Source organism: Diceros bicornis, chromosome 34 (assembly GCF_020826845.1).
Source record: "Diceros bicornis minor isolate mBicDic1 chromosome 34, mDicBic1.mat.cur, whole genome shotgun sequence".
NCBI classification, from domain to species: domain Eukaryota; kingdom Metazoa; phylum Chordata; class Mammalia; order Perissodactyla; family Rhinocerotidae; genus Diceros; species Diceros bicornis.
The window spans coordinates 1,408,469-1,430,172 of record NC_080773.1 but is presented as its reverse complement, the minus strand read 5'-3'; the positions used below and the strand labels follow the sequence as shown (position 1 = coordinate 1,430,172).

The window sequence follows — 21,704 nt, the reverse complement described above, 5'->3', positions numbered from 1 at the left end:
TCACGACATGCTTGGCTGCAGAGCCCAGAGAGCCCCCAGTCCTCAACAAGTTGCACACGGAAGCCACTCCCGGGCAGAGCAGGGGACTGTGATGAACCCATTTGCCGACCCAGCTCCCCTAAGACGTGCTCCAGGTCTCCTCTCCCCACTTACTCCGCCAGCTCCTCACAGTCCTCGGGACTCAGGCTTTCAAGGCCCGCCAGCAGGCTGCTCCAGCACTTCTCCTTCCTTACCATCGCCTCCCCTCTCTGCTCCCACTCTAGTTCCAGGGCAAGTTACCTGTGGCTCCTGAGTGCTGCTCCTTGGCCTGGAAGGGCCTTCATTCACCCCATCCACCCTGTGCACTCCTACTTATCCTTCAAGACTCGACTCCAGTGATGCCTCCTCGGGAAGCCCTCCCTGACGCTCCATCTCCCCAGGCCTGCTCTGGGCCACCACTCTGCCTCCTGCCCACATCCATCACTGTCGAGAACCTTTCTGGGCCCCCTTGTCTGGTCTCCACATCCAGCCCAGCCCCTCAGGATGGGAGGAAATGCTTGGGCTCAGGACAATGGAGCAGATTCCTGGACTGTGGTGACACTGCCCACCCCAGGAGAGGTCATTCTTTGGGGCACTTCCAACTTGGACCCAATGCAGCTCAGGGGGAGCCAGGACACAGGGAGGCTGGCTCTGGGCCCAGCAGGTCACAGGGTCAGCCTAGGGAAAAGGCACAGGTGCCACACAGAGGGGCTCAGGACAAAACTCCAAGTCGACGATACCCTTGTTAAGGGCAGCAGGGTCCAAAGGCAGCTCCACAGGCCACAGGAGGTGCTGGCGAGCTTTTCCTCTGCTCAGAGAGTCCCAGGGCTGGATAGAAGGAACTCAGGAGGCCCATCTGAGGTGGAGGTCACCTCGAGGGCATGCAAGCAGAAGCTGAGGGTCCCAAACAAGTGGAATCTGAAGAGGTGACCCTCAAACTCCTTGCGGCTCTAACGTCTCCGAGTTGGAAGTCAGTCCCCTCAGTCACAGCCTCTAGCTGCCCCCTCACAGGGCTGTGCCTCTCAAACACGGCTCCCAAGGCGAGTGGAGGCTGAGGGTGAAGGCAACCTCCTACCCGTGAGAACTGCTATGATCACTGCCTCCCGCAAGGGGCCAAGGATGATGAGCAAGGGACAGAGGGACTGACTCACACGACTTCCCCTCAGATGAAGAACATGCTTGTGATTCACCAGGCCAATCAGTATCTGTCCTCATTCTCCAGTCCTCTCTCCCCAAATGGACCTGTCACTGTTTACTATGACATCCACAGACACAGCAAGGGCATCTGGGAAGAACCATGTGTACATCTGGAGAGAAGGGAACTGTGAAAACCAGTAATATCTGCATCTATTTGTGCAGATACCAACATCTACATACAGCTGTCATGTTCCTCCAGCAGCCCTAGAATACTCCGCAATCACACGTGCCGGTTTTTGGCACAAGGTAGACAAACCAACTGGTGGTGTCCTCGAATGCCACCACTGCTGGGGCCTACCTTGAGGTTGGGGGGAGGCAGAGTGCCATGCCCCATCTCACAAAATTCTGGCTGGTGTCCAGGTGGGTCTCATAGCCTTTGATGATCACCCACTCCATGGCTATGTTTTCCTGGATGCTCTCTGTCTCGTTTACTTCATTGTTCATTATCCTGTGGGGACAGAAAATAAGTCAGAGACAGGCTGCCCCCACCTCTCAGGGAGAAGGGAATGCCAGGCCTCTGGCCAGACCTAGGAAGAAGGCCTGGCACCCAGGATGCTCAGGTGGAGACTGTGGTCACGGATGGGGAAAGAGCATGCCTATTGAATACCTGCTGTGCTGGGCACTCTATGGGCATGCGCTCACATCACCCTTCTGACAGCCCAAGGAGACAGGTGTTCTTATTTCAGAGAGAAGGAAATAGAGATTAATAGCTAGAAAGCAGGTCTGATCTAAAAGTCTGGACCACGTGGAACAGAGACGGCAAAACTGAGAGGAGGACGGGAGTACAGGAAAAAACTTTTCTTCATTACTCTGTCCCCCACACCACTACTGGTCTTATCTCCATCCATCGAACTCTACCCACCCATCCTGCCTCAGGGCCTTTGCAGTTACTCTTTCCACCCCTCCCCCAATGCACTTTATACAGTTGCTTCCTTAATGTTCAGGCCCTGGAATGTCGTAGTTTTGGAGCACCTGGCAATCGTGCTGGCTCATGGAAAGACTGACTCCCGTAGGCTTCAGCACGTCTGGGGGGGAGCAGAACACACCTTGCCCCTTAATCTGAGAATAAGGACAACTTTCCTATTTGTCCTGTTCTGGCTGCCGCAACACTCCTCCTCCAGGTGGTGGCGCCATTTAACTGCTTTTTAAAAATAGCATTGGTGGGAAAAGAGGCCTGTGAGTTGCCAACTTTGCTAAGAGCCTTGGTGGGTTTTCAGGAGTCTTAGGATGTTAGTAATTTTGTGGGGAGGAGCGTCTGGAAAAAGTACCCCACCTACTCCAAGAAAAGCACAAAACCTCTTATTTGTCTGCTGATGCCTCAAATTCTACAACCACGACCAGATCACCAAGAGGGCTGGTTAATGTGTGTGGTAGTAGACATTGTCCAATTTAACCCTCCCAGCAATGAGAGATGACACTGGTCGAGCTGGATCCGTGATTAATGAACTCAGCATGACGAGCAATTACTAGACCCCTCTGACCCTCAGTTTGCTTACCTGTAGAAGGTCATAGTGAGGATGGAAGAGAACGCTGATGGTGCTCAGGGCAAGCTACCCCAGGAAGCACCACTCTGGTATGCGGATTATTTCGAGCTGAAGACAATAAGGACTCAGAGAACTCAGGAAGAATATTTGAGTTTCCCCTCCCAAACTGCCTAAAGAATTTAAAACAAAACATCTGTTTCAGGAAGGAGTTATTATCATGACTGCTATAAAGATAATGTAGGATAGAGGTTACAATAGAAAAGGCACCAACAAGCCCATCTTATCGTAAGTTCTGTCTCTCTGGCCACATTCTCTGGATGGCCCTGCGAGGAGTTGCCAGACAATCATTTACAAGGGAAGTCTCCATTTGTAAAGGTATCTCCCTCTCTGTATTGGGAAGAGGGGGGATGACATCATTTCTAGAAACTTATCAATGTGGAAGGTGAGGCCTTAAAACTGCATAATAAACCTTACTCTTTTTACAGTGCTTTAGTGATAATCTCCTGTAACTGACACCCCCACCCCCAACATCCTCCTTGTCTTTGGTTGAACATGGTATTTAAGACAAGAATTTCTGCTATTGTGTTGAGAAACGCAGTGTCCCTGTTTTCTCCCATGTATACATGTTATTAAACTTGGTATTATTTTCTCCTGCTAACCTGTCTTGTTAATTATTTGGCCAGCCTTAAGAACCTTAAGGAAAAGGGCAGAGGGAGATTCTCCCTCTTCCCCCGACAACGCATTTCACGTGCTGACCTCAGGCCCAGCACACACGGCAGGTGCTTGAATAAAGGGCAGTGATCACCGTTGCTATTATCACTGGTTTCCAAGTTGTTATTATAAAACTATTATCATCCGTTGTTTTCTGGTTATCAGATTGGGGCATGGAGATGGGGTCTCTTCCTTAGGAGCCTCAGTCCGTCCCTCCCAGCAATGCTCTCAGCAACCCAGGCCCTAGCCCTCTTCTTGGGAGGCACCTTTCAAAGATATGCTAGTTCCCTGGATATGGACTCATATTTGGAAGTTAGCAAAAGTAAGCAGAGCCATTTCTTTTGAAGAGGGTGAGGATTTTGCTGAGGAGGGCTGTATTTGCTACAAACAAGGGGGCGATCCCAGAGTAGCAACACTAGTTTCACTGTTAGACAAGTGCCAGCTGCAGCTGCTCAGGACTCCTGCCAGCCCCGGCTGGGCTTTGTGCTGAGAGCCACACCGTCCACGCAGCTAGGGAGGAGTTCCCTGGGCCGCAGGCTCCCAGGGGAACTGGAAGTGACGACCTGGATTACATTGAGCCCAAGAGATGAGGTTCAGGAGAAAAAGCGGGACAAAGGCCAGAGGTAGGAGAGAGCCAGCTCCAGGGGAGGAGTGTTTCTGAGCACAGCCAGGGAGGGTTTGTTATCTGATGGCTTCCTGCTGGGCTGGGAGCTTTCCTCAGTCCCCGGAGGGAGAGAGGAGGATGAAAGGGCTGCTGTCAGGCCGATAGGAAAACTCTCTTCTGTGCCAGTAGGGCTGTGTTCAGGCCAGGTACAGGTGATCAGGTGGGACAAAGGACGAGTAGGCTTCGGGAAATGGGATCAGGATCTTAGAATAAATGCCTTGGCACCCATGTGCCTTCCTCACCCCTGCCCGCACCAGGACAGGGCATCCCGCAGGGATGAGGAGCCTCCCTGGTGTCCCAAGTCTTCTCCTTGGGGAAGTGTGCAGGATTTGGCTACTTGCGGCACTAGAGGACTGGGGTCCCCACCCCACAATGGTTTCTGTTAGTCTACAATCACGCTCTGATTACATCTGCTCCCTGAATGAACCTCCACTCCGGGCCCTGTGCCCTGCCCTGGTCCAGCCTGGTCCTCCCTCTGCCCAGCTGGGATCCGTGGCCCTACTGGCTGCCTCTTGCTGGACTCGGGAAGCCATTTAGGGCACTGAGTGGTTGGCAGAGCTGGGGACAGCACCTCACACGCTGCAGACCGACCGTCCTTTGCAGCTTCTGGCAGCCCATCACTGAGTACAAGGCTGCTCATCATCTCTTGGCCTCCATATGGTGCAGAGCCCAGGGCCTAGCTCCTGGTGCGCATCTCCTTTCTGCCTAAACTCACTCCTCTGGTTATCTCACCAGTCTTGTGACTATAATACCATCTCCGAGCTGATGGCTCCCGAATGGCTCGCTCCCTTACACTCCAGACTCAAATGCCCTCCTCCCTTCTTGTCCTCTCCATCACTGTTGTCCATCTTAAGTTCAACACGCCCCCAGTTAAGCTCCAATGAAACAAGAAAGATTCCCCCTCCACACCTGCCCCTCCTGCACCTTTCTCCATCCTGGTTAGCAGCAACTCTAACCTTCTGCTTGCTCAGCCAAAAACTCTGGAATCGCCCTTGACTCCCATCTTCTCTCTCCCCACATCTAATGCATCAAAAACTCCTGTTGGTTCCATCTTCAAAACACACCGCGAATCTGAACCTCCTCCTCACCTCCACTGCCACCACCTGGTGCAGGCCACCGTCAACTGCTGCCTGGGCTGTTGTAGGCGCCTCCTCCCTGGTCCCCCTGCTTCTGCCCCCACAGAGGAAGGTTTCCCCCTGGGCTTTGGAGACTGAAAGAGGGGCAGCGGAGGTGTCTTGACCAGAGGGCTGGGTCCTCTGACACTGGACAAGTCACGGGCTTGTCCACTCGTGACACTGCCTGCTGTTGACTGCAGTCTTGGACTCATGAAGGCCCATCACCCAGGCTCCCCTCTGGGGCTCCTATACCACAGGTTGTGAGACACTGACACTGGAGAACAGAGGAAGATGGCAGAGTGCCTGTGAGTCCCTGGGCCGATCCCCATCCTGGCAGATGGGCCCACGTGAGTGCCCAGGGCCCTTCCTCGAACCACAACTGTGCCAGGGACAGCACACCACCCACACCATCCCACCAACTGCCCCCTGGGCTTCAGCTGTGAACTCAGATTGCTCCTGGGACCCTGCTTCCAGGTGGGGCAGGCTGGGGGGTCCCCCAAACACCACCTCCTGGGATCCTAAACTGAACATGAGATTTACCATCTGGGGCTCAGCAAACTCCCGCTGGGGAGCATCCTCAGCCCTGGCCTGTCCACTGGCGGGGGCACCCGGGAGGCGAGCTCACCCAGACAACCCCCCCAGTTTAGCCCTGGCGTCGTCCAGGCTGTTGGCTGGATGTGCATGTGAAAAGTGGGCCAGGAGCTCGTGCAGTGTCAGAATGCGCCTGGGAATCTGCAGGAGGGAGAGGCAGGGGGAGAGGGACAGAGGCAAGGATGAGGAAGGAGAGAGACTGTGATGAAGCAAGTCAGAGAAAGCAGCAATGTAGAGAGGGAGAGAGAAAGCAGATGGAGGATGGTTCTCTGAACTCTCAGCACTCCCATGAGCAGGGCTGAGGACGGACACCCACAGCACTTCTGATCTCAGACTCTAATGTGGAGACTTTTCCAGGGTCTTGTCTAGGGCAAGATCCCAGAGCTTGAGGCTCTAAGCCAGCAAGAGGAAGGACCTGGAGGTGGGCTCAGGACCAGGAGCTCCCCCTCGCCTTCCCACACTGCCTGCTCTGTGGAGCTGGACAGGCCTGCGGTCCGCTAGGTCAGGGGCTGGCTCTAACCCCATTCTCCAGGCAGCCCAGAGCTGGGGCCTGTTAGGGCTTGGGCTCTCCCGGCCATGGCCCCCTGGTGCCCCCAGGTGTGGCTTCCTCCCAGATGTGGCCCTCACTGTCATGGCCCCCAGTGGGCTCCCCATGCATTTGCCCTCAAGGACAGGGCTAAATGCCAGCTGGAACATGGGGTCAGTGAGGAAGGTCTCCAAAACTCTCTCCTTGCAGTCAGTTTGGCCTCATAGTGCTTCAGCAGCTTGTCAGTCACTGTTCTGCTTGCAGTTGGCCAGGGTCTGCAGGCTGTACTGCTGGCTGGATACTAGCTCCTGATAGAAATTGAACAGGGGCAGCAGGATGGCCAACAGGTCTGCTCGGTGAGATGCCCCACAAACCCTCGGTCACCCAGCCCCACCCACGGAGGTCAAGGCCAGGCTCAGACCTCCCACCCAGAGACCCCCTTGCCTTTGGGGATGACTCTGGCACCACTGCCCTATCCAGGGCCAGATAGGTGGCCCCAGGCATTGGGACCACATCAGAGTCACAGATCTTTATAGAGATGGGGCTCCGTCTACTCTGACACCTGTGTATTGGAAGGCCGGAGAGGGCTGTTGTGGGTGCTGTGGTGTGCCCCACTGCCTGAAGGGTCTGAAGGGCCACCCAGCTCCGGAATTTTGGGGGTTCAGCTGAGGCCTCTGTGGTAACTGAATTGCAGCTCCACATCCCCCTCAGCCCTGGCTCCCCCAAGAGGCCTCCCAGAGTGCCCCACCAGTGACAGAAGTGACCCATCCGTGGTCATAAGGTGAATCAGTAGCTGGCCTGGAACCAGCTCTCTTGAGTCCCCCATTCCAGGGCTTCTCCCCACATGACATGCCCTCTCGGGTCATGTCCCCTCAGCTCTCTGTCCCTTTATCTGTGTGTCCCTGTCCTTCCATGCCTCCCCAGGTTCAGCAAGGTGGGTCTGTTGCTGGCCCGCTCTGTCCCAACCTCCTGGATACACAATACCCTGCCTTCCAGCCCCTGAAAGCCCAGCCAATCTCCCCAAACCTGCCCTTCAATACTTGATTGGCAGGGATGAACCCACTGAAACCTCTGCTTATAAACTCCATTAAAAAAGAAATACGTGCTTCCTTTGCAATAAACTCTTAAGTGGGAGCTCTTACACTACCCAAGGGACAGCACCTTCAATGACGCAACTACAGGAAGTGCAGACCTTTTCCTTCTAGGGAGTCTTCTCATTGTGACCTTGGGGAAAAGCGGGGCTCTCTGACTTAGGAAAGTAAACAATAAAAGGGTCACACTCAGTGTGGGAGAGGAGCGATGCAGGGGTCCTGCTGTGCAGCCCTCGGGGCCATCAGGATGGTGCAGCCAGCTCGGAGAGCAGTGACGCAGGGTGGACGGAGTGGGAGCCTTGACCGTGCTTTTACCTTTTCTTTGTCATTCTACTTTTGGAAACCTGTCCCAAGGAGACGCTCTCTCATATGAACATTTCAGATGCAGAGATGAGTGTTTCTAGTGGTTGCGACAACTGTAAGAGCCAATGATGGGAGATGGCTGCATGGATGAGGGCATGCTCACAGGTACTGAAGCATCATACAGCCATCAAAAAGCATGTGCTAATCTTAAGTAAAAAAAAAACACATCAATATTCAAATTCAATATTCATATGTGTGACATTATATAAATCAAATGGGGGGGGGAATCCCAAGATCTGTGTATAGAAAAAAGTTTGAGGAAACACATCAATGTGTTTACAGTGGTTATCTTTGAGAAGGAGAACTATGGTTGATATAGCTTTTAACATTTTCTGCTTTTCTAGATAGTCGAATTTTCTCAAATGTGTTCATATATATTATTTTTAAAAGGGAAAATAGATAAGAAACTAAAAATATCTCTTCCTAGAAAAACAGCTTTTGCCAACTTGTCTTTCCTCTTCTGCTCCATCTGAGGGATTATGTGAGTTTTTAAGGGGCTACTGTTACAGTCGGGGAGGATGGAAGTGCCGCCAGCCTGCAGGAGTGGGCCTTGGAGAGGGACTTCTCAGGTGGTGGCTGGGGAACTCTGCCAGGGCTGGCTGCTCACCCAGGCCCCAGTGGGCCAGCTGGAGATGCAGGTCTTCAGGCCTTGGTAAAGATGTGGTGCAAACACACGATGGCCTCACTGACAGAGGAAGCACAGTGTAAGCTCCGGCCATGGAGTTCCTGCCCCTCAAAGGGCCTCTGCCCCCAAGTCCCAGCAGAGCTGAGGGGCCCAGGGAGAGGGCAGGGGCTGCCACCGTCCGTGGGACTCTAGCAGCAAACACCTTTCTCAAGTGACACCTTATGTGAAAACCTCATCAGAAGGATAGACTATGTAACTTGTGGGGCCCAGTGCAGAGCAAATATGCAGGATCCCTTCTTTAAAAAATGACAAAATTTCAAGATGGTGACAGCAGAGCTCTACACCAAACACAGGCTTTTCTAAATATGGGTCACACTCCCCAGAAGCCGGCAGAGGATGGGAGCTGCTCTCGCTGCCAGCCTTCCTGGAACCCTCAGTGCCCACCTGCTGGGGTGACCCTAAATGATCTTAGAGGAACTCAGGGCTCTAGAGAATTCAGAGGAAATGCCACTGATGATGTGAAAAAGAGCTAAGGCTTGAGACCCACTCAGAGCAGGCTCAAATCCGCCTTATGCTGCTTCTCAGCTGTGTGACCTCCAGCAAGATGCCTAACATCTCTTAACTTCAGGTCTTTCCTGGAGAATCTGAAGGTGAAATGAGGTCACTCCTGCAAGTAATGGGACAATTTGAGGGCCTGATGCAGAGAAGGTGCTCAGTAAATGCTAGCTCTCCACAACCCCATTTTGAGGGAAAACAGAAAAGCAAAAACACCCAGATTTTCCCATGCAAGTGCCCTGTCACCACCTAAAGAGCACTGGGGAACATGCCTTCTCACTAGCAGCTTAGCACCAGGCTGAGTAATGGCCTTCTGAACACCCCTGGCAGCCACATTTGCTGTGGCTCCCCTCCCAGCATCCTCCTCCCCACCCATGCTCCCCAGCCAGCCAGCTCCAGAACACAGCCTGAGTCTCCTCTCCAGGGTGAGCTGTAAGGATGCCAGAGAGACTTCTGCTACTTCCTGCAGCCCCCTGCCCTCCCAACTGTTCCTCCTCTGCCTCTGCTCATCACCCCCATCTCCTACCACCCTGGAGAACTGAGAACTTCCCCAGTGTGTCTGGGGTTTGAGCTGAACAGCAGAGGGGATGCCATAGGGACTCTGTCATACACCCCATTTGTGGACAGGAAAACAGGCCCAGATAGAAAGTGTGAAGCCCCCCGGGAGCCAGGGCAGCCCCAGCCTAGGAGCCTGTCCTCATCTCCCTGCCGTGGTCTCTGTCTTTCTCTGCCACATCAGATGCCCCTCCCTGGTCCCATTGTCCACGTGTGCTCTCTGCTCCCTCCTCTGTGATGACCCAGCACTTTGGCTGTTGGAGGCCCCTGGTGTTGTCCTCCTCGGGGATGTGTCACAGGGGGCTGTCCCCTCTCCCAGCAGTGTGTTGCCTGAGGGCAAACCCCCACCCTGGGGTCTCACTCCCTCAGTACAACAAGAGCAGGAGTGGAAGGTGCTGAATGGGTGCAGAGACATCCCTGAGCTGTGTGGCAGACGTTCAAAGATAGTAGCTAAGGAAATCACAAACACGCCACAGAGCCAGCTCTGCTCCCTTTTCAGGGCACGTGGCTTTGTCCCCTCAAGGCCACTTGCTGAACCGCAGGATGAATGGGCTCTGACAATTGAGTGAATGGAGCACTTTGAAAGCAAAATGGGACAGTTACCCGCTCTCCACTTCTGGGTTGCTAAAACTGCCCCGGCCTGTGCTTGAAGAGCGGCTGAAAATATCTAATGGAGAAATATGCATTGCTGATGCAGGCTTTTCTATTTTTTCGATTCTCTGAGACCCTTGGCACATGAAAAAATGGCTGTTCTTGGATCTGAACTCTAAAGAGCTAAGGGACTCACACACAGGCTCGTGGAGAGCTCAGAGACACGTGAATACCCAGTCAGCACCCTAACTGTCCTGATGTCAGCACCCTTACTGTCCTGATGTCATCACCCTAATGCCAGTCTGCTGTCTTTGCCAGTTCTGGTATCTGCACGTGGTATCCTTTTCTCTTTAGGCTAGAGGGATGTGTGTGTGTGTGTGTGTGTGTGTGTGTGTAAGACTAGTCTGTATGTAAAACTGATGGCGCCCTTCTCAGATACGTCTACAAGACATCTACTCCCCAGGGACAAGAGCAAAAACCAGATGCCATCAGGTCAGGCACTCTGCTCCCTGCATAGGCAACACTGGCAGTCTGGGAATCTGATTTAAGGATCGGGCCAGGTTGGCAAAGCTCTGGAAAGCTGTGAGCCTGGGGACCCTGCAGAAGCCTTGGACCATGGCCCAACCCTGCTACAAACCAGTGTCAGGATGGTGGCAGGAGCCCCAGCCCCACTGAGATCGCAGAGGCCTCCTTTCCCTTATCCTGCAGGTCCCTTCTGGGGATGCATTTGCTTTGGATCTGGGTTTGCTTGGTTGACATCAGGGCCTGCTCAGCTGACCCTTCTCAACGATGTCCATGGAGAGTTTGGAATTTGGCTTACACCCCAACTCGCCAGCTAGAGTCCAGCTCTGTCTGCCCAACTGGGTCAATGCCTGGTGTCTCAGCTGAGCCCTGCCCACTTTCCACCCCACAGTCTGACCTTCTTGGCCCATCAGAGGCAAACCCTCATTTGTCACACTCCTTAGCAGCACTGCTCATCGGCTCCTGCCACACCCCAGTCCCCTCTCTGGAGACAGTGTCTTTAATCCAGAATGCATTTAGTCAGTGCAGTCATTGGTGGAGGAATTAGTCCTGGGTTTTCTCTCTTTTGTTAGCAAAGTTTTGCTAAAGATCTTTGTACTTCTTGCTTTTCAAACAGCTGCCACACAACTCAGTTCTCTCTCCTTCCTCCATTCCCTCTGGCCTCTTCCAAGCCTAAGAGATGCCCATCTCTGTCTCCCTTTGTGCCAATGCTGTCAGCATGTCCTGATGGAGTCTCTGTGGTGGGCACCATGCTGGGCACGGGTGAGACACAGCCAAAGGTGGATAAGTCAGATCCCTTCCCTGGAGGAGCTTCCAGCCTAAGAAGAGGGTCAGATACCCACAGAGGTAACTGATACTCCAACAAGGTGCACAACTCCTGCAGTGGGAGGGTCTCACCATGGAAGCCACAAGCGCTACCCAGAGGTTTTGCAGGACAAAACAGGAGCCCAACTGCGCTGGCCCCGTGGTGTAGCAGTTAAGTGCACGAGCTCCGCTGCTGGCGGCCCGGGTTCGGATCCCGGGCCTGCACCGATGCACCTCATGTCAGGCCATGTTGTGGTGTCATCCCATATAAAAGTGGAGGAACATGGGCACAGATGTTAACCCAGGGCCAGTCTTCCTCAGCAAAAAGAGGAGGATTGGCATGGATTTTAGCTCAGGGCTTATCTTCCTCACAAAGAAAAAAAGGAGCCCAGCAAGTGTGTTATAGAATGGAAGGAATTGGAGCAGAGGGGATGGTGTGAACAAAGATGCAGAGTATGACAGGGTGTTGAGTGCAGGACAGCAGGGTTGGGGATGGCAGGAGGAACATGGGAAATAGGATTCAAGGCACAGAGTGGGCCCTGCAGAGGGGCTGACTGGGGAGGGGTCAAGGCGGCCCTCTCCATGTCAAAGTTGGTTTGCAAACCTGATTCCATGGCTACAGTTTTACCTTAAACCCTGAACTAAAGATCTCTGCAGTTACTTGCAGAGTCAGGCTTGCAGGATTCTGAGTGCTACCAAGTCAGTAAAATATCACCACCATCTCTAAACTCCTACCCTGCCCTTTAGAGCTGCCTGAGCCATCCAAACTTACTTCCAATCATAAATGGGAGAAAAATAACTATTAAAACAATGAAATGGTGCCAAACTGAAGATTCTAGAGGAGGGGAGGATTCTTCTCAGAGGAGGATGCTCCCTTTGTTTTAGATGGTCCTTGGAGCTTTTTGGTTACAAAAGATAAGGCCCAAGAGGGCTGTTTAGATGGAAAAGAAGAGACTAAGCAGAGCTGGATAGTTTTGCTTAATAAATTTTGTGCAGACTTTTGTTTGAGTATGCTCTCCCGTTACCTCTAGGGAGACATGGCTGTGGGGGGGGTTTCCAGGGATGGAGAGTATACATGGAGTAGAGACAGGGCCAATGTCCTTGATGTGTGACCTGTCCACAGCCCGCTTAGAAGGGCCTAATGCCTGGTTTCAGGCTCTGTTGTTGTTGCCTTGAAATTCTTAAGAGCCTTGCATTTTCATTTTGCACTGGACCCAGCAAAGTATTTAGCTGGTCCTGAAGAAAGTGTATACAAGGGTATATTGGTAAAGGATTAATGACCAGCTCTCTAAAAAAAAAACTCTGACTGGTAGCACTGGCTGATTTCCATGGTGTAAACATTCCAACCTTGGCCCATTTTAAGCTACCAAAGGGCGAATAACAAGCTTGAAAGAGTCTTGAAAATTTCACAACAAACTTGCAAATTGGTATAAGCCAGCTCCAACACATCACTGGACGGGGGCGAGGGTCTTGGCAGATAAAGAGATTATGAACACCCCCACCACCAACAAAATGGCGTTGGAAACATGTGGAGAGAGGCCAGTGTGAGGAGAGGAGGTCAGCAAGAAATCCGTGTAGCAGGAAAGGCTGAGTGACAGAAGGGCAAGGATGTCTTCTATTCACCTTTAAGCCATTTTCTGTTTCAGTACTGCAAACACCTTCTACTGTATCTAAGCCTTTCAGAAAGTCTGGTCTATACTTGGCTGGTGTCAGGGGCTTGGGGACTGAAAGAGGAGCCAGTTGGGTGTCATTAGGTCTTTCCTGGATACTCTGGTTCTCCTGCTGGGACAGGGCAGGACTGTACTTCCCAAGCCCCTGAAGTTGAGTGTGTTCAAGTGACTCACTTTGTCCAATGAAATGTGAGCAGTGCTGTCAGGCACCATTTGCCACGTTGCTTCCCCTACCATGGGACTGGTGAATTTCCTGATTGTGGGAGACCCATCAGCCTGTGACCCTGACTCTGAGTGAGAATGTTGTGGAGCGGAACCCACAATGGACACACAGTGTGAGAGAAAAAGCAATCTTTGTTGTTTTAAGCCACTGAGACTTGGAGGCTGTTTGTAATTGCAGCAGAATCTAGCTCCACCTGATGGACACAAGGAGTGCCCATACGGGGGTAAGGAGCAGTCAAGACCGAGTGAAGACAGCCACTGTGAGAAGTGATACAAGAAGCCAGGAGAGCAGAATTAGAAGCCAGACGTGGCCATGAAAATGGAAGACCCTGAAAATCCTCAGGAATAAGTGGGATGGGGCTTGAGGAATTTTTCTGGCTATCAGGTGGACCATGAGAGCTTGAGGTCATCCAGGTGACACAGTGGTTCCCGAACATGCACCTTTTATCTGGCCCGTCTCCCCAGCAAGGAAGGAATAAGTTGTGGGGCAGGCACAGGCCAAGCATCTACAGCCAGGAGACCCAAGGTTAAGCCTGGATTCTAGCACTGGAAGTGACCTTGGAGTGACCTTGGATAAGTCCTCCCTCTTCTGTGGACCTCTGAGTTCTCAGATCCCTCCCAGCTCTGACTTTCTAAGACACTCTGTCTTTGTCACGGGCGTCACTCATCACTTACTTGGCTTCTCAGTGCCTCCTGCCTACCTGATGGCCTACTTCCTGGGAAATGGGCTCTGTTTCACCCTCCTAAAGCCCCTCCAGAGCACACAGGTGTCCTCTGCCCTGCAGGATGTGGATGTGTGTGTGTGAGTGAGAGTGAGTGAGAGTAAGAGAGAGTGAGAGACAGTGAGAGAGAGAGACTACAGCCAGAAGGCTTTACCAAGCTGATCTTTCAGTCTTCTTAAAGAAATCCTTTGCCCTGGAGAGTAATGCACTCAGTTGAAAACGTTGCTCCAAATTCCCACCAAACAGGCCTCTGCTGCCACACTGACAAACACACACACACACACACACACACACTCACACACACACTTTCACTCAAAACTGACCAGTTTTGTGCTCCCCAGCACCAGAGAGGGCCCTGCCTTTTGCACCCACCCCTTCTCTGGCCTACCAACCCCTGAAACCTTTCAAGGCCATATGCGACATGAACCCACACCTTCTTTGGCCATAAAATGACTCATTTTCTAGCTGGGTTCACACCACAAACTCTATTATGGCACCAATCACACTCTACCCCAATCAGACCTTAAGGGTAGAATCTTCCATCTCTTTACTGCGTGCCACAGAGCCTGATGCCCATTCATTCATCAAGCCCTTACAGAGTACTTACTATGTGTGAGGCAGAAGGGACAGAGTGATAAAGGACACCCCTGCTTTCAAGGAGGTCTCACCAGACCGGGTTGGGGACAGACACCCAAGGACCTGGCTCTGACATGGCATGCTGAGGGTGGGAAAGCCGTGGGAGCAGGGGGCAAGGAGAACATTCTGGGATGAGAGTCCCCAGGAGGAGGCATTCGAGCTTGGTAGGATCCCACCAGGCAGGGAAGCGTGGGGGTGGCAGGGGCACTCCAAACAGAAGCCCCAGCATGTGCAAAGGCCAAGATGTGCACAGCTCATGACCAGGGAGCACTGGCTGGATCCCCAAGTGATGAGGGAAGAGGAGCCTGGGGAAGAGGATGAGGCAGTGGTCAGCTGATCTTAGGCAGTTAGTGAATGAGTGAGTGAGTGAATGAATGACACCCGACACCCTTGATCATGAAGCCACTAACCTGATGCTGGTCCCTAGACCTATTCCCTGGTCCCTAACAAGGACTCAGCTTGGTTTCAGGGATATGTGTAGGGCTAGGATAGATCTCAGAGTGAACCAGATGGTTTAGACTCGGGACAAGCCCCCATCCCAGGAGTGACATGGGAAGAGGCTATGAGTAGAGTGGCAAGACTAGCAAGTAGACAAGGAGACGTGGGTTCTAGTGCTGGCTCTGCCACCTCCCAGCTGTGTGAGCTTGGGCAGATGACTTGAGTTCTCTTAGCCCCCTTCCTCATTCAATCCTATGATTATAGCTATGGGAACTGACTAAGGAAGCATGTCTGACAGTGCCTGGTGCAGGGTAGAGGAGGTGTGTGGAATCTGAAACTTTTGTTCAACCTCAAGTTCCGAGCTGACGTGACCATCAGTTCAGAGCTTGGCAGCGGCACCATAAGGTGGAATTGGCAACTTCAGATCTTTGAACATTCCAGGCAGAGCTGGCTTCAAAGTCATGTGATGGGGTCCTATGCTCAGAAGGCCCCATGCTTGGGGCTTCAAGTTCCGCAGTTGCAACCTTGTAGTTCTTAACCATTTCTCTTTTAATTTGTTTTCATGAGTAACATCTGATGGAACAATGGAGCACACCCCAGGGGCTTGGAGCCTCAGCCCCCATGTGTTCCTGCCTCCTGCTGCCTCACTGGGGTGGTCTCTCAGCTGCTTGCTCCACACACGTTGGCACCCCAGAACCCATGACCTCCTCTACCCTCTCTCTGGGAGCAAATGGGTCTAGTCAGCAAGGAAAACTCACATCCCTCCGTGAGTCACCCTCAACCCTCTTCAGGAGCCTCGGTGTAGGTGCAGTAAGAGTGGGTGCAGTGCAATCCCGATGGTGTCTCAGGGCAGGGTGAGGGACAATGCCTGGGCACTAGGTGGGTGACTCAGCAGGGACATCTTGCCCACCCCTCATCTAGGTACCAAGTGTATCATGGCACAGAGGTTAGAGGAGGTTGGAGGTTGAAATTGGGGGGGCGCCTGTCTGCCATGGGTGGGTTGGTGGGCTGTGAGAAGGGGAGGTCGACTTCCCCGACTCCACCCAGGGCCTTGCATTTTTCCCTTGCCTCAGACCCTACAAATCATGCAGCCGACCCTCGTTAGAATCTATGTTTCCATTTTCCCGTCCTCAGCTCAGAGTCCACGGTCCTCGTGTGACGTGGCCAAATGGCTCTGAGCATCTGGTGAACATGCTTGGATCTCTGGGGGACAAGAAGGCAGTGTCCTTCTTGAGGGGGGAGAGGCAATCAGATCATTCGGCGCTGGGGTAGACAGCTGGTGAGGGGCGTCTAAGGGACAGAGAGCCAGCGCCTCCCAAGCTTTAATGTAAATGGCAATCAACTGGGATGTTGTGAAAGTGCAGATTCTGATTCTGGAGGTCTGGGCAGGGCCTGAGATTCTGAATTCCTAACATGCTCTTGCTTCATGGACCACATTTTGAGTAGTGAAGTTCTAGAAGGCTTAACCTAGCAACAGCATGGCCTCCAGACCAATGAGCCTGGAGCCGGTGAGCCCCTGTAGGAGCTCTTATGACAGGCAGAGAGAACGACTGCTTGGAACTGAGCCAGGAGCCCACACTATGATGACCTACCAGGGACTCTGTGTCCCCGGACTCTTCAGCTGATAATGTGGGGATGCTTACTCAATGTGGTCATCAGCAGAGTAAATAAAAACTCGCCCATAAATAACCTCACTCAATCCTCACACCCTTGTCAGGCAAGTATAAAAAGGCTGTTTTATAGATGAAGGAATGGACGCATAGAGGATGGGGGGGGCGCACTCCAAGTTGCAACTGTCAAGTGGTAGATCTGAACTCAGATCTGACTAAGGCCCTTCCCACTCTGCCAGCATCACTAAATTTACTTTTGGAGACTGGCTTAGCTGTGGCTGGAAGCTGGTCCCCGCTGCCGGTCATGTGCCCCCCCGATCCTGCTGAAGCCTGGAGTGTGGGGTGTTGGGCCTGTGCCCTGGGCACCCTGGCCACCCTCTTCTGCACCCCTCGTCAGCAGTCACCTCTGCCTTCAGCCACTCGATATTGATCTCCCCATTCTCGATCTGCTGCCGTAGCTGCTTGGCCACTGTCTTCTCGTCTCCACGATCTGCAGCAGGTGCAGGTACTTCTGCATCAGCGCTTCGTGCTCCCTGGCCAGGGTCTGGGAGCTGTGGACAGACAGACGTGGTAAGACACTGCCTTCTTGTCCCCCAGAGATCCAAGCAGAAGTGGGGCTCCCCCACTGACTGCAATTGGAAGATCCTGACTCCCAGACATGTTGCACAGGGACTTGACCTGGCTGCTGTGCTGTTACCGACTGCTCTGGCCCCTTCTCCAACTCCTCTCTCACACTCTGACCTCTGGTTCCTCTAACTGATCCTGTTCTCTCCCCTCCCCCTCCAATCCACCCCCCCGGGCCTTTGTATAGGCTCGCTCTCTTGTTAGGGGTAATGCATCCAGTGACTTTAACTTAGAGTCAATGCTCAAATGGAACAACAAAGCCTGGATGACAGCACATCTGTTTAGTACATCGTTCACTGAATATTTTGAACTCATTGTTGAGACCTACTGCCCAGAGAAAGAGATTCCTTTCAAAATATGACTGCTCACTGGTAAGTGCTATGGTTGCCATGGAGAGACTGATGCTGGTGTGTGTCCCCCTCCACACACACACAGAAGTTAGCAAAAGTCTTATGACTCACATAATAGACGTCTCTGAGGAGAGCAGGGCCAAAATCACAAGCAGCTCTGAAATGGCTTGAGGGAGCAAGGAAAGAAACCAGGCCTGGGTTTTTATCGTGGTTGGAGGTTTTAAAGAAAAAATATTCAATGACACTTGTCAAAAATAGTAAGGCATATTTTATTCAGAACCACTGCAATATGTAGAGACCACTGTGATGGGATTCACAGCTGGGGAGAAATGAGATTGGGCTCGACTTTGAATGCAGCATGGGCAAGTGAGCATTCACGGCCAGGCAGCATGGTGGGGGTCAGGAGATGGAAAATTACTAAGAGAAAAAACAAGTGTTGGGGTTTCTAGCTAACCTGACCTAACAGGATTATTACCGAAGCCAGGCCAGAGTTATCAGACACCACCTGAGGGATGGTGGGGGACGTGGAGGAGCCCAAGCAGATCTCGAGGGTGATCAGATCTACGGGTGTGGGTTCTGCTTAAACTGACTTAGCAAGGTTCTTACTAAAACTGGATTTTACAAGGAAGTGCACAGACAAACCTAGGAAAAGGTTCAGGATCCTGACTAAAGTTTGGTCAAAGCAAGAAATCTTTGCCAGGGTTGAGACCAGGGCGAGAGTTCTGCACACATACAGGGGCTTGTGTGGTTGGATCCGAAGCCAATGCCAGAGAAGGGAGACTCTGGACTTGCTCTTCAGCTTGTCCAGGTGTGGACATGAGGGGAAGAGGGAGAGGAGAGGCGTAAGCTGTCAGCACACATCAAAAAGTGCGGAGTCTGACTGCTCATTACAAGGACAAACATGCAAAGAAAAGCATGCATTCGCAATGGCTTATTTTTATATAAAGAAACACTAACAGAAGCTCAAGAACGATCAGAACTGTGCACTGGGGGTGGCTGGAGTAAGTGCTGCCATCTTGCTGTCCTGTAGGCCACGGGGACCAGTTCCACATCCCATAGAGTGTTGCCCAGAGCTCTACCCTCGTGGTGGTCCCACTCAGGGGTGGTGAGGAGGGGAACGGAGCCTGGCGGTGCAACAGCCTGAGGCCTGAGATGGTGTTCGCTGCGCGGCCACGATCTGCTCCCATTGGCCAGGCAACGAGGAGAAACCACCGTCTCCTTCCACAGGTAACTGGCCGCCACTGCCCAGTCAGCCCCCCATGAGGTCCAGCCCGAGGTGGGCAGCACTTTGTGCTCAGGGCCTGTCCAGCAGGTGAGTCAGCGCTGGGTGCTGTGTAGCTGTGGTCTGCGCCACTGTCTCTGCTCAGGGCACCTCGGGCCACCATGGCCACCCCACAGCCACCAGCGCCCACCTTATGGCCTCCACCACCCTCTCACCCCCACCCTGCAGCCACCCTGCTCTCCACTGATTTGGGCTAGTGCCAACAATGTCAAGTAACAGGATAGTCTGGAAACGCTCTTCCTTAGGTCACTATCTTCTTGGATTTGCTGTGACTTTTCTGCTCTTTTGATGGCAGGGAGCCTGCCTTGATCTCTGCAATCAGGAATGTGGCTGAGCAAATGCAGCTTGTACCTGCTGGATGGATACACCTCCCAGATGCTCTGTTGCTAGAAGGTTCCTGGCAGTGCAGGGAAAGGTGGCTCTGCAGGTGGAGGTGAGTGCTGGAGAGGTGTCTGACAGCATCCTGGGCAGAGCAGGTCAAGGCCCACTCCTCATGGGAAGGCTGACCCTGTGGACTTGGACTCAGACAGCATCCTGGGAGGAGCAGGGTTCAGCCCACTCCTCAAGGGGAGACTTACACTTGGGACTCTGCATCTGACAGCATCCTAGGTGGAGCAGGGCGAGGCCCACTCCTCACGGGGAGGCTGACCCTGCAGACTGGGCATCTGACAGCATCCTGGGGGAGCAGGGCACAGTCCACTCCTCATAGGGAGGCTGACCATGTGGACTTGGATTCTGCATCTGACAGCATCCTGGGTGGAGGAGGGCACGGCCCACTCCTCACAGGGAGGCTTACCTCGGGGACTCGGTGAAGGGGCTCCTCTCTACACATCGTCCTTGGGCTCCTACAGCAGGGTGAGGGGTTTGCTTTCCCCCTGGCCTGGCTCCCTTCATGAGGGCTTCTGGAATTCAGCTAGTTCAATGAGTCCTTACCTGCGGACTCCACACTGGAGGTCCCAGAACAGTGCGCTGAAGACATTCTACTTTGAAAACCTCCTGGCAGATCATTTTGTTTCATGTTGCAGGTTGTTATTGAATTTTGAAAGACCTGAATGCCACTTGTTGTCTGTAGTCTTATTGAAGGTTTACAGTGGTTTGTTCTAATTCGGAAGTTGTTACAATCTACCCAAAGAACTAGTAACATGAGCTTGTTTCAGAGGTCAGACACCCTACTTTCTTGACGGTTTCCTGCAGAGCCTGTGTCCCAAAAGTTTTGTTACTGTTTTTGAGAATGAGGCAAAGCCCTGCAGAGAAGGTGGCTCTTGGCATGTGTCATGGTCTAATGTGGTCTGGGGGCAAATGAGGTAGGGGTCCTTTGGTAAATAGTCACAAAGCATTGAGAAAGGTTAGAAAGTCATGTTGCTTGGAACTCCCTGAGGACCTAGTATCCAACTGGTCTGGTCCACAGTGGCCTCAGGGGGGTTAGATGACCTCAAGTGGAACAGAAAGCCCTCGGGACAGACCCCCCCAACCCCCCACGTGCAGTTTGGTCTAAATAGAGATTTTACCTTAATGAGGAGAAGAGATTATGAAGTGTCTTGGTCAGTACCTTGCAGGGGCTGGTTGATTTGTACAGGAAGCAGCTTTCCTCCTTGTAGTGGGAGGACAGGAGTAATACAGATCCACAGCTCTTGGGGCTGACCTCCCCTTGGCGGTGGTCTCGCATCCACAGCTGCTTGAGCAGAGCTGGGGCCAGGCGCCCTGCTCGGTGCCTGGGAGGCTCTGCTGGCCAACACCTGGCCTGGCTTTGAAATAGGGGGGCCAACCCTCCCCGTTTTAGCACCCAAAGTCTTGTATCCTAGGGACAGCAGGAGGATTGGGCAGCCATGAGCTTCTAAGAACTATTTCTGAGGCTTCTTGAAGCCTTTCCTGTTGTCTTGATGCCATCCCGTGTTATCTGCCAGAACGTCTGTGTCCCTACAGGGCACTTACCACAACCTGGGAGGAGGTCCTCACCTTCCTTCCTTCTCTGCCCTACAGACGGTCACCTCCTTAAGTTAGACAATGGGTCTTTCATGTTTCTATTCCAGTAATAAGTTGCAAGCAAGTGTTCCTTAAATCTTTACTAAAGGTTTAAGTGGGCAAAGTGGCTACAGGTGTGGGTGTTCCCAAAAACACTTGTTTTGCTTTTATAGCTGATTATTTTAGGGGGAAACATTTAATTCTTTCTTTCTAATTACTCTTTCATTTATCCTTGCAGGCTCCACAAAATTGGCTCAAAACATCTGGTCCAGTGGTTAAAAGCTGTTCACAGGGGTGACTGGACCCCACTAAGCATTCTTTCGTCTGTAGTGAATATTTCACCAAAAACAGCTCTAGGAAAGGCTGGAGGATCAGTACTATGTGCTCAAGCCATGGCCACGCCCTCCATCTTCCACCTGACCGAGAAGTGGGGACTGAAGGCCACGGCCGCCCCAGGAGAAAGGACACTAGGAAGGCCACCGGGGGCCTGAGGAACATGGCGTGAAGCAGATGAGAAAGGAGTTTCAGGTTCATTGTGGTCCTTGAGGGAAAAGCTGAGGGCCCAGCTGTGGTCCCGCAAGTGGAAGTAACCCGTTCTGCAGGGTGAACACGCACACAGTGCCACCCAGGAAGCTGCCAGTCAGGATTGGGCGCAGTCTCTGGATGGAACTCCAGGAGACAGTGTGGCCTCCACAGCATTAGGCAGCCAAGGAGATGCAAACACGTCTGCTGTAGATGCTGGCGATGAGACCCCCTCTTCCCAGCCAGGGCCTGCT

The 21,704-nt window shown here is 52.7% G+C and overlaps 1 protein-coding gene and 1 long non-coding RNA gene across 15 annotated transcripts in view; both read left to right on the top strand.

Moving 5' to 3' along the window:
• The window catches only part of LOC131396703 (uncharacterized), a 33,959-nt gene extending 13,848 nt beyond the window's left edge, over positions 1-20,111 (top strand). Inside the window, exons 2-3 of the long non-coding RNA XR_009216653.1 lie at positions 18,715-18,996; positions 19,262-20,111. This is a non-coding gene — a long non-coding RNA (uncharacterized LOC131396703). The remainder of the gene's footprint in view (positions 1-18,714; positions 18,997-19,261) is intronic.
• The window catches only part of LOC131396698 (ral guanine nucleotide dissociation stimulator-like), a 434,208-nt gene that overhangs the window by 93,133 nt on the left and 319,371 nt on the right, over positions 1-21,704 (top strand). The window lies entirely within an intron of this gene.